The sequence below is a fragment of the Pan paniscus genome, chromosome 9, assembly GCF_029289425.2.
Source record: "Pan paniscus chromosome 9, NHGRI_mPanPan1-v2.0_pri, whole genome shotgun sequence".
NCBI classification, from domain to species: Eukaryota; Metazoa; Chordata; class Mammalia; order Primates; family Hominidae; genus Pan; species Pan paniscus.
Window position 1 is genome coordinate 129,706,903 of NC_073258.2, and position 16,141 is coordinate 129,723,043.

General features: G+C 38.3%; 1 protein-coding gene across 14 annotated transcripts in view; it reads right to left on the reverse strand.

Annotated features, from left to right (window-relative positions):
• Positions 1-16,141, reverse strand: part of ARHGAP32 (Rho GTPase activating protein 32) — a 317,821-nt gene that overhangs the window by 58,108 nt on the left and 243,572 nt on the right. Inside the window, exon 1 of one of the 14 annotated variants that reach the window (XM_034934051.3) lies at positions 487-834. The exons of the other annotated variants lie outside the window; for them this stretch is intronic. The gene's annotated coding sequence lies outside the window, so the exon portion shown is untranslated. Of the gene's footprint in view, positions 1-486; positions 835-16,141 lie in introns of those variants that run through there. 14 annotated transcript variants of the gene reach the window in all.

Sequence of the window (16,141 nt, forward strand, 5' to 3'; positions counted from 1 at the left end):
GGAGCCTCTTTACACAGTCTACCAAATTATGTTAAGTGCATTAGCACTGCCCATTTCCATTAATCAATAATTGAAATATTATTAACCCACCAGGAAAAAAATTAAAATATGATATAAGCTGGCTGCTTAAGAAATAAAGGCAGGTTCTTTTAATCATAAAAACTTTTATTATATTAAACTAATGTATAGAAAACAAGAAATAAGCTGATTGGAAATAGGAGAAAAAAAGATATTTCTTGAAACCGACTGGGAACATCTGTGTTGTACAATCAGCAAAACCTACTTCAAAAAGTATAAACTTTTTGACAAACATGACAAATACTAATGTTCAACTGCTGAATTTCTAGATAATTAAATAATTAACCATTTACCTAAGAGAGCAACCAAGGTAACATGTGCCCAAATATAATCTAAACATAGTTTCAGTGAAAAATTCTGAATGTTGCTTGAGTCAAATATTTAAATGACTGATTGAGATCTCCTTACCTCTTGTTGTGGTACAAGTTTTAAGATCAATACTTAAAATTATTCCAAATGACTATATTTAGCAGTAGATTCATCAGGATACAACAGCTCTGCATTCCGTACAAGAGTGTAGAAAATAAATCATAATCCAACTGGTTCCAACCTCACCACCACAGGTTAACTTCAAGTTAGGTCCCACATCACTGCCAGGTTCCAGCTGTTTTCAGGACCCCCTGCAGCAGCAGTTTTCTTGGCCCTGTTTTCAGTCCAGTCGGTGGAGCCCAGCAAGCCAGCAAGTGTGTGGGAGAGCTCTGCCTCCAGGAGCTTAATCCTCCTCTCTCAGCACATACTGCTTTGCAACACCACAGAAACGCCCCAGCCTAAACTCACACTTGCAGAACAGGCTTCACCAGAAGAGCTCCACCCATCAACCCCACACAGGTGAGCACTTCCTGCTCAGAAAACACCAGTATGAAATTGATATTAAATTATGTCTTTTCTCTTTTTAAAAGTTAATTGCTTTTCAGTTGTTTGCTAAGTAGGTGGGAGACAGTGTATCCAATAAAAATGATAGCACTTTAGGCTCCTTTAAAATAAGAAAAGTAATTGATCAAGTAGGAAGTACTGCCAGTAAAAGGCTGAATCACTAAAACAACAGGATAGGCTGAGAAAACAAATCTTTTAATATCTTTGCTGATACTGAGCTAAGATTGTTATTCCACTAACACATTTTTTTAAGTATCAACTTACACAGTCTCTGTGTGAAAAATTCTAAGACAATCTCTTATGCAATTATTAGGGAAAAAAATAAAAAAGGTTTCTTCAGAATGGGAAATCCAGAATTAAACAAGTTTTCCCAAGTATAACCTTCTCCTTCATACACTACACAGATGTTAAATATGTAACTCTCCTTCACCCATGGAGTCCCAAGGTACTTCTTTTCCTCTACCAGAGACATTCATTAGCAAAAGTGAAAATCTTTGGCAACTATTATCAAACTGACAATCAATCTCAATTCGTGACTTTTTAAAGCTTTAAAGATTCTTATTAGTTATTTGCATAAATACAATATAAATACTGAGATTCAATACTTCTACTAAATAATAATACTGAACTGTGTTAATCCAATTATGTATTTATTGAAGAAACAAATGAATTGGAAAATATTTACATATTTTCCATTCCAATGACTTTTTACTAATATTAATGTAAATTCTACCCTCAGGTATTTTTTAATTTACAAAATAATGTTATAGCACTTACTATGTGCCAGACACAATTCTAGGTATTTAAAAACATTATTTATCCTAATCTAATGAAGGCAGTTCTATTATTATCTCATCTTATAGATGAGGAGACTAAGGCAGAGAGATGAAGCAATTTGCCAAGGTCCCATAACAGTAACTGGCAAGAGATGAGATATCCAGGGAGGATTCATCATGCACCATTCCAAAATCTTCTGCTGTTGATTGAATTTATTCTTTCCTTCCTCTTTGAACATAGCTCTGAACATAGAATTGTTGATAAATGGTAGTCCACAATAAAAAACAATAAATTTATGTGATTTTAAAATAAGAAAGATCATAGAGAATTCCAGTATGTGGCAGGAACAAAACATTTTGATCTTTACCAATGGAACACCTGTAGATTATTGAATTTAGCTGAATAGGAAACAAGGCTCTTAAAATTTACTCCTATTGGAGAAGGCAAAGCCACTCTTCTTTTCTTTAATTTTAAATGAATAACATCCCTCCCTCCCAACCTCTTCCTTAGTACTAAAGACAGCAAGGGAGGGCAAGGGAAAGACAAAAGAGAGAGAGGAAGAAAAAAGAGAAAGAAGAGAAGGAGGGATGAGGGAAGAGAGTGAGAAAAAAGAAAGTACATATTTTTACTGTAGAAAAGCCATTTGGGAATACTTAGAACAATCTGTAAGCCCCATATATTACTTAACTTATAAACATCCATGTTTATGTTATGTAATATATATGTTAATATATATTATTTTATCATATATAACATATTATTTAAGTAATATATGTTATATTACTTGACATATATATTTAAGTAATACATGTTATTACTTGACATATATATTTAAGTAATATATGTTATATATTACTTAACATATAAACACTGATAGGAATAACTATATTCCACAATCATTGGCCTGTGCGTGGGAGATTAATGATGATAATTCTCATCTGAAACCCAAAAAGCTGTACCCTAATGCCATATAAAAATACATGGTAAGAAAAAGAGTGCTGCCAAAGCTGGTGAATTTGGAGTAAGGTCTGCATCTAGTTAACCGTATTGTGACCATGTTGTTTCCTGGTTTTGATAATGTACTACTATATAGTTATGTTCCAACTGGGAGAAATTGAGTGATGAATCCAGGGGATCTCTCTGTACTATTTTTGCAACTTCCTCTGAGATCAATTATTTCAAAATAAAAAGTCAAAAAATATAATTGACTGAAAAGATGCTGTGCCATCTAGTGACTGTGTAGGAGAGGTCACTTGTTTTTCTCTCATATTTAACAAAATGTTTGGTGACTATCCCCCTATTTTGGACTAGGATGTATCTTTGCATGGGTGGGAGAGGCAAAAAGAGAATTCATTGGAAAAGGAATGGCTTTATTCTAATCATTCTATCATAAAAACTACTTGAGTGGGGCTGGGCACAGTGGCTCACATTTGTAATCCCAGCACTTTGGGAGGCCGAGGCAGGAGGATCACAAGGTCAGGAGTTTGAGACCAGCCTGGCCAATATGGTGAAACCCTGTCTCCACTAAAAATAAAAAATTAGCCGGGCATGGTGGCGCATGCCTGTAATCTCAGCTACTCAGGAGGCTGAGGCAGGAGAGCAGGAGAATTGCTTGAACCCGGGAGGCGGAGGTTGCAGTGAGCCAAGTAGCGCCATTGCACTCCAGCCTGGGCAACACAGTGAGACTCCATCTTAAAAAAAAAAAAAAAAAAAAAAAGGCCAGGTGCAGTGGCTCACACCTGTAACACCAGCACTTTGGGAGGCTGAGGAGGGCAGATCACAAAGTCAGGAGATCGAGACCATCCTGGCTAACACAGTGAAACCCCGTCTCTACTAAAAATACAAAAAATTAGCCGGGCATGGTGGCGGGTGCCTGTAGTCCCAGCTACTCGGTAGGCTGAGGCAGGAGAATCTCTTGAACCCAGGAGGCGGAGCTTGCAGTGAGCCGAGATCACGCCACTGCACTCCAGCCTGGGCAACAGCGCAAGACTCTGTCTCAAAAAAAAAAAAAAAAAAATTACCTGGATGATTCAATCCCTTCACAGCATGTCTGCAAATTCTGCCAGCTCCATGGCCAAAATATATCCAGAAGCAGATCACTTCTCATCACTTACACAGCTACCATACTGGTCTAAGTCACCATCGTCTCTCACCTGGCTCATTTCAACAGCCACTGCCAGCCCCTCTTCTTCTACCTATCTCTGCCTTTCCTCTTAACACAGCAAGCAAAGTGATCCTCTTAACAAGAACCAAACAAAAACTGCTCAAAGTCTTCCACTGCCTACCCAACTAATTCTGAATAAAAGCCAAAACCCCTATGGTGACACCCAGGCCCCAGAGAAGATCTGATCCCTCTCCCCTCTTGACCTCATCTCATGTCTTCACCCACTGCTCTAGCCAACCTGGCCTTCCTCCTGACCGTTTACCAAGTCTGACACACATTCAACTCGGTATCATTACACCTGCTGTTCCGTCTTTGGAAAGCTCTTCCTCCAGATTACATGCAGATCTCCCCTCCTCATCTCCTTCAGGTCTTTGTTCAAAAGTAGGCTTCTAATGAGCCATTCCCGGACCACCCTACCCTCCCTTGAAAATTATAACCCCACATAAGCCACTTCTCAGCATTTCCTAGTCTTGGCATCCCTTTCTCAGGTTTATTTCTCTTCATTGCCCTTATCTATCATGCTATATTGTTTATTTATTTATTTACTGCTCTCCTTCTAGTCACACGTGAATACAAACAACAAAATGGTGGAATTTCTGTCTGGTGTGTTCACTGTTTTAGCCATAGCACTTAGTATGCACTCAATAAATTCTTGATCAATTAATGAATGAATATTGGAAATGGCCAAAAGCAGAAAAGCCTCTTTACTCAGGGCAAGAAAAAGACTGATTAGGGGGCTACTCCCAGCACTGACTAAAGGGCATATGGGTTTAGGAAACATTTTTGGTAACTATAATGAAAACTGTTCATGCTTATAATTACCAATCAAGAACTGTTTTGGAGCATCCATATAAAAGACGCAAATTACTATAAAATACAACATCTGCCAACAAACAAAACCACGCAGGTGGGGAAAAAAGACATATAGAAAGTGAAGTATCAAACTCAAAATTTTTTTGAGAGAAATGAATGTGAACTCAGGTGAGCTGAATGCAAATTCAAGTTTGTCAAAGAGTGGCCTAGGGAACCTTCACACACAAAAAATGGTAAGTCAGTCACAGGCGAGGGAAGGGGGAAGCCCAGAGTATCTTGGGAAGAGAGTAAGGAAACACGTTAGTGAAGCTGAATATAGGTAAGAAATGGGGGGGAAAAATGGCTGCAAAGATAAGTTAGTTCCACTATTTGTGAAACACCTTCAATTCTACACTGAAAATTTTGTATCTAATTCTGGCATAGAGGGAGGATTCACCCAAATATTCTGAAGATAAGAGTTACATGATGAAAGCTGTACTCCAAAATTTTAATTTGATAGTAAATACTAGGATGGATTAATTCAACAGGCATTCGTTGTGTAACCACTACACACACAGCCTGGGGAGGAGATGAAGATGAATGACATGTTTGTCACTTATGAAGAAAGTACAATTTAGTGAATATGTGAAATAACTGCTATTAAATTTGCACTAGTGGACTAGTGGTGGAGAGGAGATGGGATTAGGGAGAGGTGGGTCAGGGAAGCTTTCATGGAAGAAGTGGATTCTGGCCTGAGTCTTGAAATATAAGCAGGATTTCAACTGGCCAAAATGGGGAAGGCATTTCAGGGTGTAGGAACAGCAGGAGCAAAGTGAAAGCTATGAAGCCACATGCCATGTTCAGAAAACACAAGGAGATTCCAGTCAAGTACACAGGGAGAAATACTATACTAAGAAAATGGAAAAGAATGACTGGAAATGCTACAATATAAGAGAGTTTGGGGATATTTTTTATGCATAGTGAAGAAAAATTAAAAGATTTTTAAAAATTAAAGTGGCATTAGGAAGGGACGATGACTGAAAACAAAATTAGCAAATTAAGTAGGTTCCTATAAGCAATTCTCTTTAACCTCAATTCAGCCCATCTTTTGCCCTAATTTCTGTTCTGTTTATATAGGCCTTATAAAAATGTAAACACATTTTATTTACTCCTATTGTAGTAAAAGCAAAAGGAATTAAATTTTTGTTTTGACAGAGAGAACAAAAATCTTTTTGTCTATTCAAGGTTCTATAGTGGGCAGAATTCTGGGTTTTGTATTAACTAACTGCACACAAGTTACTTAACGCATGTCAAGTGCATGGCACAGGGCCTGGTGCACCGTCAGGGATATGTAAGTGCTGGCTGTGATTACTATTAGGTGTCAGGAGATTTCAGTAAATCCTAGTTGTGAAGCCTCAGGCAAGTGTCTTAAGCTTCCAGTTGCTCCATTTATTAAAAAAGGGTAGGGGCCGGGCGCGGTGGCTCACGCCTGTAATCCCAGCACTTTGGGAGGCCGAGACGGGTGGATCATGAGGTCAGGAGATCAAGACCATCCTGGCTAACACGGTGAAACCCCGTCTCTACTAAAAATACAAAAAATTAGCTGGGTGTGGTGGCAGGCGCCTGTAGTCCCAGCTACTCGGGAGGCTGAGGCAGGAGAATGGCATGAACCCAGGAGGCGGAGCTTGCAGTAAGCCGAGATCGCGCCACTGCACTCCAGCCTGGGGCACAGAGGGAGACTCCGTCTCAAAAAAAAAAAAAAAAAAAAAAAAAAAAGGGTAGGAAGGGGAGGGGATGGAAATACATTCCCTATCCCTAGCAAGCTCACAGGGTTGTGACCAGATCCATGTCCAGTTTAAACAATGGAAATGTAAGTATTCATAAACCCTAAAGCACTTTATAAATACATGGTATTATAAATTTTCTGTTTTCCCCTGATACAGAGTGAGAAAATATTATCTTGATCTATCCTTTGCAATGTATTTGGGGAGAAAGCTTCCCAAGGCACTTTAGCATTTTAGTACTCCTTTGACTCTTACATCAGTGCCTCTGAAGGTAGGGATTTTAACAATCTGATTCTTAACACACTTAAGCATTTGTTCAATGGGAAGCATATTCATATTCGGTGCAACACTCCAAACAGAGTAAGTAAAAACCTGGACCTCTTTTAGTTGACATACAAATGTGTGGTCACTTCTTACTAAAGTGACATGCAAAGAAACATGGCTACAAAAGAGCAAAAAGTGTTGGAAACTGAAAAAAGAAAGAAAATAGAAACAATCCAGGAGCAAGCAAGTGAAAATTTAGAACAAAACAACTGGAATTAGGTAATACTGAAAGTAAAATAACATAAAAAGCAAGATACTAGAGGACTGGTTTCCTGAAACAACACTACAAATAAAAGCCTGGCTGGTCCAAAGTTACTGAGTTATCTCAATTGATTGTACCCATGTCAGTTTCAGATCTATTTCCCTGTTCTACTCTTTTCTGTCTTCTCACACATGCACTTAACTAGTCTTAAAGAAAAAAAAAGGTCTCAGCTTTAATGTATATCTGTTAACAAAAAAAAAGTTATCTTCAAATAAAACAGAAATTTGTGATGCAAATTCTTGGACCATTCAAAGAAGCTCCTTCCCCCACCATGGTTCTGTGAAAACTACTGTAATGAATTTGTTTCATTCATATACTGTGATATAGTTTAGATATTTGTCCCCACTCAAATCTCATGTTCAATTGTAATCTCCAATGCTGGAGGTGGGGCCTAGCAGGAGGTGTTTTGGTCACAGGGGCAGATCCCTCATGGCTTGGAGCTGTCCTTGCATAGTGAATACTCATGAGATCTGGTTGTATAAGTATGTGGTACTCTCTGCCACTCTCTCTTGCTCCTACTCCTGCCACATGAGGTGCCTGCTCCCACTTTGCTTTCCACCATAAGTAAAAGCTCCCTGAGGCCTTTCTAGAAGCCGAGCAGATGCCAGTGCCATGCTTCCTGTACAGCCTGCAGAACTGTGAGCCAATTAAACCTCTTTTCTTTATAAATTACCCAATCTCAGGTATTTCTTTACAGCAACGCTAGAATAGACTAACACAACTGTGATATCTTGGCATGTAGATTTATATCAATAAATAGGATCTTAAATAAGTATCTATATAAATTAAATATAGTTTCTGATACTCATGAATTTAAATAACATAGTAAATAAACACAAATCAATAAATAACAGTTGACATTCACTAAGTATCCAGGGATCTTAAGTACCTTATCCATAATCTTTGAAATAATAATCTTGCCTCACTTTTCAGATATGGAAATTGAAAATCAGAGAGGCCAAATGATGTATACCCAGACAATAAAATGTGGCATAGGGATTGAACCCAAGGTTGCCTGAGCTTTTGTCCCTTTAACCCTGCTGCTTTTCACACAGGTATATAAATTTAACACCTGCATTAAATCTAGTGTCATTAGTGTCCACTTTATGGGGTAGATGCATTAAGAAGGATCTTAGAAATTACCTGTTTGGGCAGGGTAGAGTTAACAGGAGATTACAATCTATTTCTTCATATTCTACAAAATAATACATGCTCATTGTGATATGGACAGGAGAAAGGGAAACACTGGGTAGAAGAGGGTGGTCCCTGGCAAGGGCCACACTCTCAAGCCTGGACCTATGACCCAAAGTGAGAACATGCATTCCTGTTTCCCACCCCTACAATTGTTGCCTTTTCCAAAACCACCTTGGCCTGACCCACTCCTTATCCTGTGCCCATAAAAACCCCAGGCCCTGCCAGCAGAGCGGTAGAGCTGTAGAGCAGCAGAGAAGAGAAGCAGCCGGACGTTTGAGAGAAGCAGCCTGACTTCAGAGGGAGGGCTCGACGGCAGGACTTCAGAGGAGAGTTCAGCTGGGCATGGCCAAACTCCAGGGGAGGATCACCTTTCCACTCCATCCCCTTTCCAGCTCCCCATCCCTCTGAGAGCCACTTCTACCGCTCAATAAAATCCTCCACATTCACCACCCTTCAATTCATTTGCGCATCCTGATTCTTCCTGGACCCCAGACAAGGACTTGGATACAGGTGCAAGGGGCTGTCACACTGACCCTCCACTGAGTTAACATTTAAGCCACCCATGGATGGCAAAGGTAAAAGAGCACACTGTAACACATGCCCTCTGGGGCGCCAAGGGTCGTGGGTAACTTCTAGATGCTGCCATGGGCCTGCACAGAGTTCTGCTCCTACCAGTTGCCCAGAGGTGCTCATCCTGGCCTCTGCACCCACTCACCTGCATGCTCCCCCTGAGCTTTGAATCCTGCAAAGGGGCCAAGGGAACTATCCCATTTCAATTATAAAAAAATTAAATAATACACAAGCAAATGGAGAAAAAATGAAATGTTTCTTACTGTCTCCATAATCCCATTCCCTTTTCCAGTTACGTACATAGCCTTCTAGATCCTCTTTCTATGAATTTATAATGGGATTTTACTGTTCTGTGATTTGCCTTTTCATTTAACAATATATCAGAGAAAAAGTTCCCTGGTTTAGTACATAGGCTTCTACTTACTTTGTGGTGGATGCAAAGTAATTTACAGTATAAAAGTACCAAAAGTATTTTTTGAAAATATGATTTCCAACATTTGTGTATTAAAGCAATACTGCAAAGAATATTCATCTGGATGGGAAAAATATTTTTTAAAAATGCAAAGTGACCAATTCAAAAATAGAAAGAGACTTAAATAGGCATTAATCCAAAGAAAATATACAATGGGCAATAAGCACACAAAAAGATGCTCAATATCATGACATTTCCGTATAATTCCCACCTGGATCAACAGAACATCACCAGTACTCCAGAATCCTCTCTCCTGCCCATCCCAATCACTGACCTTCTCTTTCCTCTCCAAAGGTAACTGCTATCCTAATTTCTAATACCACAGAGCAGTCTTGAACTCTTAGGATTTTGAACTCTCTACATGTATACATGAAACTTTACAGTGTAAGTGTGTATATCAGGACATTCAATACTATTTTTTGTGAGATTCAATCATGTTGTTGCAAACAGTTTTAACTCATTCATTTTTACTGGTGTAGGGGAATTTACTGTATATATCTTCATTTATTCATTCCACCATGTATACACCCATAAGTTTTGCCAGTTTTTAACAAATGGAAATAAAGCTGTTATCAACATTTCTATGCATGTGTCTTAGTCTGTGTACATGAATCTCTATATACATCTAAAAGTGGAACTGCTGGGTTACAGTTGTGTATCAACTTCAATAGATAATGCCAATGATTGTCCCAAATTAATACTCCCATCATCAGCATATGAGAATTCCTATTAATGTATATTCTTGCCAACCTTAGATATCATTATCCTTAAATTTTAATTATTCTGGTTAAGTATGTACTAAAGAGTCAATAAGGCTTCGATCTGCATTTTCCTAAAGACTCTTTACAACTCCTTTGTCAGATACGCATTCTGCAAATATCTTCCCACACTGTGATTTGCCCTTTCACTGTCTTAAGGGCATATTATGATAAAGTTCTTCCTTTTAATTGTTTAATTATTAAGCTTTTCAGTTATAATTAATACTATGTCTAAAGCCAAGGTCATAAAGATATTCTATAGTATTATCTTCTAAAAGTTTTATTGTTTCGTCTTTCACATACAGATTTGTAATTCTCCTGGAATGGATTTTTGTGTATGGGGTTAAATAAGGATCAGGCTTCTCTTTTTTTATATTCAGATGTCCAGCTGACTCAGTACTCTTTATTGAAATGACTGTTCTTTTGAAACTGCCCTCCAATGCCACCTTTGTCATAAATCAAGTATCTATATAGACACAGGTTTGTTTCTGGACTCTATTCTGTTCCATTGATCTATTGGTCTATCTGTACATCTATACCAACGTCGTAATTAGTGAAGCTTTCACAATATATCTTGACATCTATTACAGTAAGTTTCCCACTTTTTTGTTCTTCTAAATCGTCTTTGGTATTCTTGGCTCTGTATTTCCATATACATTTTAGAATCAGTCATCAATTTCTACATAGATTCCAACTCAAAGCTTGGGGCATTTTTCAGCAACTCTGTCTTGATGGGTTCTGACCTCCAATTTTTGTTCCCCTAGCACTATGATGACCTCCTCTACTCCATCAGCAGATATCCTAGGGGAATAATGTCTCCATATGCAGGGGTCACTCTTCAGATTTCCTTCTGTTTCATCATCTTATCACAATAATTGCTTACAGTTTTATTAACTCTCTAATGCTTCAAAGATATGTTTTTATACTTCTGTCAAAATTTTTTAACTGTCCTCAGAGGGAAGGTTGCCTAAATCACTAGTCTTTTATTTCCAGAAGTTAATGCCTCAAAATAAGCTCTGCTTGCTTTTCTTCTCTGTTCTCCATTTCTCCCACTCTTTCCCTCTTTTCTCTTCTATCCCCCACCCCTCCTCTTTCTTTCTTTCTGGTGGAAAAGGTGGATGATGCAAAAAGATGGGGAATTCCAGCATAGCAATTATTGTAAAAAGACCATTTAGCTTTATGCGAGAAAAGAAAAATACAAGAATTGAAGAATGTGTTAGGTGGGCTTAAGAGAAGACTGACTACACATAGCAGAGTGAAGAATCACTGAACTTGATGATAGGACAATAGAAAGTATCCAAACTGAAAACAAAAAAAAAAAAAAAGAGAGAGAGAGAGAAAAAAAGAAAACAGGAGATCGTGCCACTGCACTCCGGCCTGGGAGACAGAGCGAGACTGTCTCAAAAAAAAGAAAAAGAAGAAAAAGAAAACAGAGTAAAAAAAAAAAAGAAAAAACAGAGTCTGAGATCTGTGAGACAATATCAAATAATGTAACTGATATGTAAAGGAGAGGAGAAAGAGAATTCGGAAAAAGAAATATCTGAAAAGAGAATAGCTATGAACATAAAGCCTTCAAGAAAAGTGTCAGTAAATAGCTCCTCAGTGACTTGCAAGCAAAACAAACACAAAGAAAAACATGTGCTTCCCCTTCCACCTTTTCCCACCTAGACCTCATCTTCCACTATATCATGCCCTAGGGTGACTGAATAAAATGACAATTTCTTATAGACAAGCTTCCACCTCTTTTGTTTCCTCTCCTCTCTCTCTCTCTCAAACTCTTACCTTCTTTTTCCTAAGGTACCATGGATACTTTCTATCTTGGTCAGGATATGGTGATTAATTTTCTGTACACACAAATAATTGAACATATTAATAACATTTAAGAAAAGATTCAAAGAGAATATTTTTCCTATGTTACCCTTGTTGTGTAATAGTATAGGAACTTGAAATTTTCAGTCTCAAACTATAGCTGTATCTCTCAGATTTGGCATCTAACAGTGACAGATGGCAATGTTAAAAATAAATAGAACATTCAAGTTGTTTATACCGTAGGCAAAGACAGTTTTAAAGTGTGAAACAAGCCCAAGGCTGACAGAATTCACATCATCCTTTTCAAAATGTATTAAGAATGTACATTTTGGCTGGGTACAGTGGCTCATGCCTGTAATCCCAGCACTTTGGGAAGCCAAGGCAAGCGGATCACTTGAGGTCAGGAGTTCGAGACCAGGTGGTCAACATGAAACCTCACCTCTACTAAAAATATAAAAATTAGCAGGTCGTGGCGGCATATGCCTGTAATCCCAGCTACTCAGGAGGCAGAGGCAGGAGAATTGCTTGAACCTGGAAGGAGGAGGTTGCAGTGAGCCGAGATCATGCCACCGCACTCCAGCCTGGGTGACAGAGCAAGACTCCATCAAAAAAAGAAAAAAAAAACACATGTCCTTATGCGAACTCTGCGATGCTGCTCACAGAAGACAAAATACTAGCTTTTGAAGGTACGCTAGGTTTTTCTTGGTCATTCTTAATTTAGAAATAACAATGCTATGCAGGTCTACAAATACAAACCTGTTTTCCAGAACTATCAATAACTGATTAACTTTCCCAATGCTAAATGGTTCTGGAGGTTATCCCTACTTGAAGTGTCATTTCTCCATTCAAAACATGAGAATGGGCCAGACACGGTGGCTCACACCTGTAATCCCAGCACTTTGGGAGGCTGAGGTGGGCGGATCACCTGAGGTCAGGAGTTTGAGACCAGCCTGACCAACATGGAGAAAACCCGTTTCTATGAAAAATACAAAAAATTAGCCGGGCATGGTGGCATATGCCTGTAATCCCAGCTACTCGGGAGGCTGAGGCAGGAGAATCGCTTGAACCTAGGAGGCGGAGGTTGCAGTGAGCTGAGATCGCGCCATTGCACTCCAGCCTGGGCAACAAGAGTGAAACTCCGTCTCAAAAAAAAAAAAAAAAGAGAGAAAGCACTTGATTGATACTAACACAGTTTATTTTAATGCCAATATTAGGCTAAGTTTTAACAACTCAATTTATAGTACATCTGAGTCAATACTATCAAAGATGAGACATAATAACTAATATAAGTTAAGCTTACACCACAGAAAGATGGATAAAAATATGTGCAGGAAATTAAATGTTTGATGTTGAATTTTAGTAACTTCAAAATAATGACCATAAAAACCCATTATAATCTCAATAGATGAATAAAAGCCTTTGGAAAAATTCCTGCACTCTTTTAAACACTTAACACACAAGAAACAGAAGGGAACTTTCTCAACCCTGATAAAGGACATCTACGAAACCCCCACAGCTACTTAATGGTAAAAGACTAGATGATTTCCCCTAAAATCAGGAACAAGACACGGATGCTTGTACTTGAGATTTATATTCAATATTGTATTAGAGGTTCTCACAAGGACCACTGGGCAAGAACAATAAAAAGACATCCAGATTGGAAGGGAAGTAGTAAAAAGTGGCTACTGTAGATACCATAATCTTGTATATAGAAAATCCCAAGGAATCCACTATGAAACTATTAGAACTAATAAACAGTTCAGCAAGGCTTCAAGATATAACATCAACATACAAAAATTATATTCCTATGGACTTGCCATGAACAATAAGAAAATGAAATGTTAAAATTCCCGGTACAATAGCATTAAAAAGAATTGAATATATTTATAAAGAAATTCAACAAAAGATATATAAAACTTATACTCTGAAAACTACAAAATATTGAAATAAATTAAAGAATGTCTAGACTGACTGGGCCTAGTGGCTCACGCCTATAATCCCAGCACTTTTGGAGGCTCATGCGGGAGGATCACTTAAGGCCAGGAGTTCAGGACCAGCCTATGCAACATAGTGAGACACTGCTACAAAAAACTAACAAATTATCCTGGCACAGTGGCACATGCCTGTAGTACTAGCTACTCAGGAGGCTGAGGTGGAAAGATGCCTTGAGCCCAGGAGTTTGAGGACTTGTGAACTATGATCACACCATCGCACTCTGGCCTGGGCAACAAAGCAAGACACTGTCTCCAAAGAAAAAACATTAAAAATACAAAAGAGTATCTAAATAAATGAAAAACATCCCTTGTTCAGGGATTAGAAGACTTAATACTGTTAATAATATTTCCCGAGTTGATCTACAGGTTCAATATATTCTCTATCAGAATCCCATCCTACTCTGTAGAAACTGAAAAGCTGATTCTAAAGCCATAAGGAATTACAAGGGGCCCAGAAAAGCCAAATCAACCCTTAAAAAGAAGAAAAAAGTAGGACGACTTACACTTCTCCACTGCAAAACTTACTACAAAACAACAGTAATGAAAACAGGGTACTATTGGCATAAGAAAACACATATAGAGACTGGGCACGGTGGCTCATGCCTGTAATTCCAGCACTTTGGGAGGCCAAGGTGGGCAGATCACGATGTCAGGAGTTTAAGACCAGCCTGGCCAACATGATGAAACCCTGTCTCTATCAAAAATATAAAAATCAGCCAGGTGTGGTGGCACACACCTGTAATCCCAGCTACTCAGGAGGCTGAGGCAAGAGAATTGCTTGAACTCAGGAGGCGGAGGTTGCAGTGAGCCGAGATTGCACCACTGCACTCCAACCTGGGTGACAGAGCAAGACTCCGCCTCAAAAAAACAAACAAAAAAAGGCATATAAATCAATGGAAGAAAACTGGAAATCCAGGAATAAATCTAGGGTCAACTGTGTCTAGGGTCAATTGATTTTTCCAAGGGTATCAAGGTAATTCAACAGGAAAGAAATAATCTTTTCAACAAACAGTGCTAGAACAATTGGATAACCTCATGAAGTTGGACCCCTGCCTCATCACCATACACACAAATTAACTTTAAAAAATGGGTCATAGACTAATACGTAACATCTAAAACTATAAACCTCTCAGAAGAAAACACAGGAGTAAATCATGACTGTGGATTAGCCAAAGCCTTCTTAAATAAGGAATCAAAAGCATAAATGACAAAAGAAACATCAAAAGTAAAAACTTGTATGCATCAATGGATACTACCAAAGAAAGTCAAAGACAAACCACAAAACAGGTGAAAATATTTGTAAATCATTATTATCTGGTAAAGAATTTGTATCTAGAATATATGAGCAACATTTACAACTCACTAAAAAAAACACAAATAACCCAATTAAAAACTGGGCAAAAGTGGGAGGTTGAGGTGGAAGGATCACTTGAAACCAGGAGTTTGAGACCAATCTGGGCAACAAAGCAAGACCTCATCTCTACAAAAAATTTAAAAATTAGGTGGGCACAGCGGCGTGCACCTGTAATGTCAGTCATTCAGCAGGCTGAGTCAGAAGGATCATTTGAGGCCTGGAGTTGAGGGCTGCAGTGAGCTATGATCACAACACTGCACTGCAGCCTGTGGTGACAAAGAAAGACCCTGTCTCGAAAAAAAAAAAAAAAAAGAAAAAAGAAAAAAGAATAAGCAAAGGATATGAATAGATACCCTCCAAAGAAGATGAACACATAACCAATAAGCACATATAAAATGACTAAACATGATTAGCCAAAAACAAAATGCAAGTCAAATCCACAGTGAGATACTACTTCACAATTAAGAAGGCAATAATCAAAAAAATCCAAATAAAAACAAGTGTTGACAAGGATATGGAGCAACTGGAAGTCTCATACACTGCTGGTGGAACTGCAAAATGGTACAGTTACATCAATGGTGCAGCTGGCAGTTCTTCAAAGATTAAATATAGTTACCATATGACCCAGCAATCCCACACCTGGACATATACCCAAGGGAAATTAAAACATATCCACATGTAATATTTATTGTACATGAATATTCAGAGAAGCCAAAAATGGAAACAACTCCAAATGAATAAACAAATAAAATGTGGCATATGCATACAATGAAATGTTATCCAGCTATTTAAAAAGAAGGAATTAAAACAGAAGTACTGATACATGCTACTGCACAGGTGAATCTTGAAAACACTATGCTAAGTAAAAGAAGCCCATCACAAAAGACCACACATTATATGATTCCATTTATACAAAATGTCCAGAATAGGGAAATC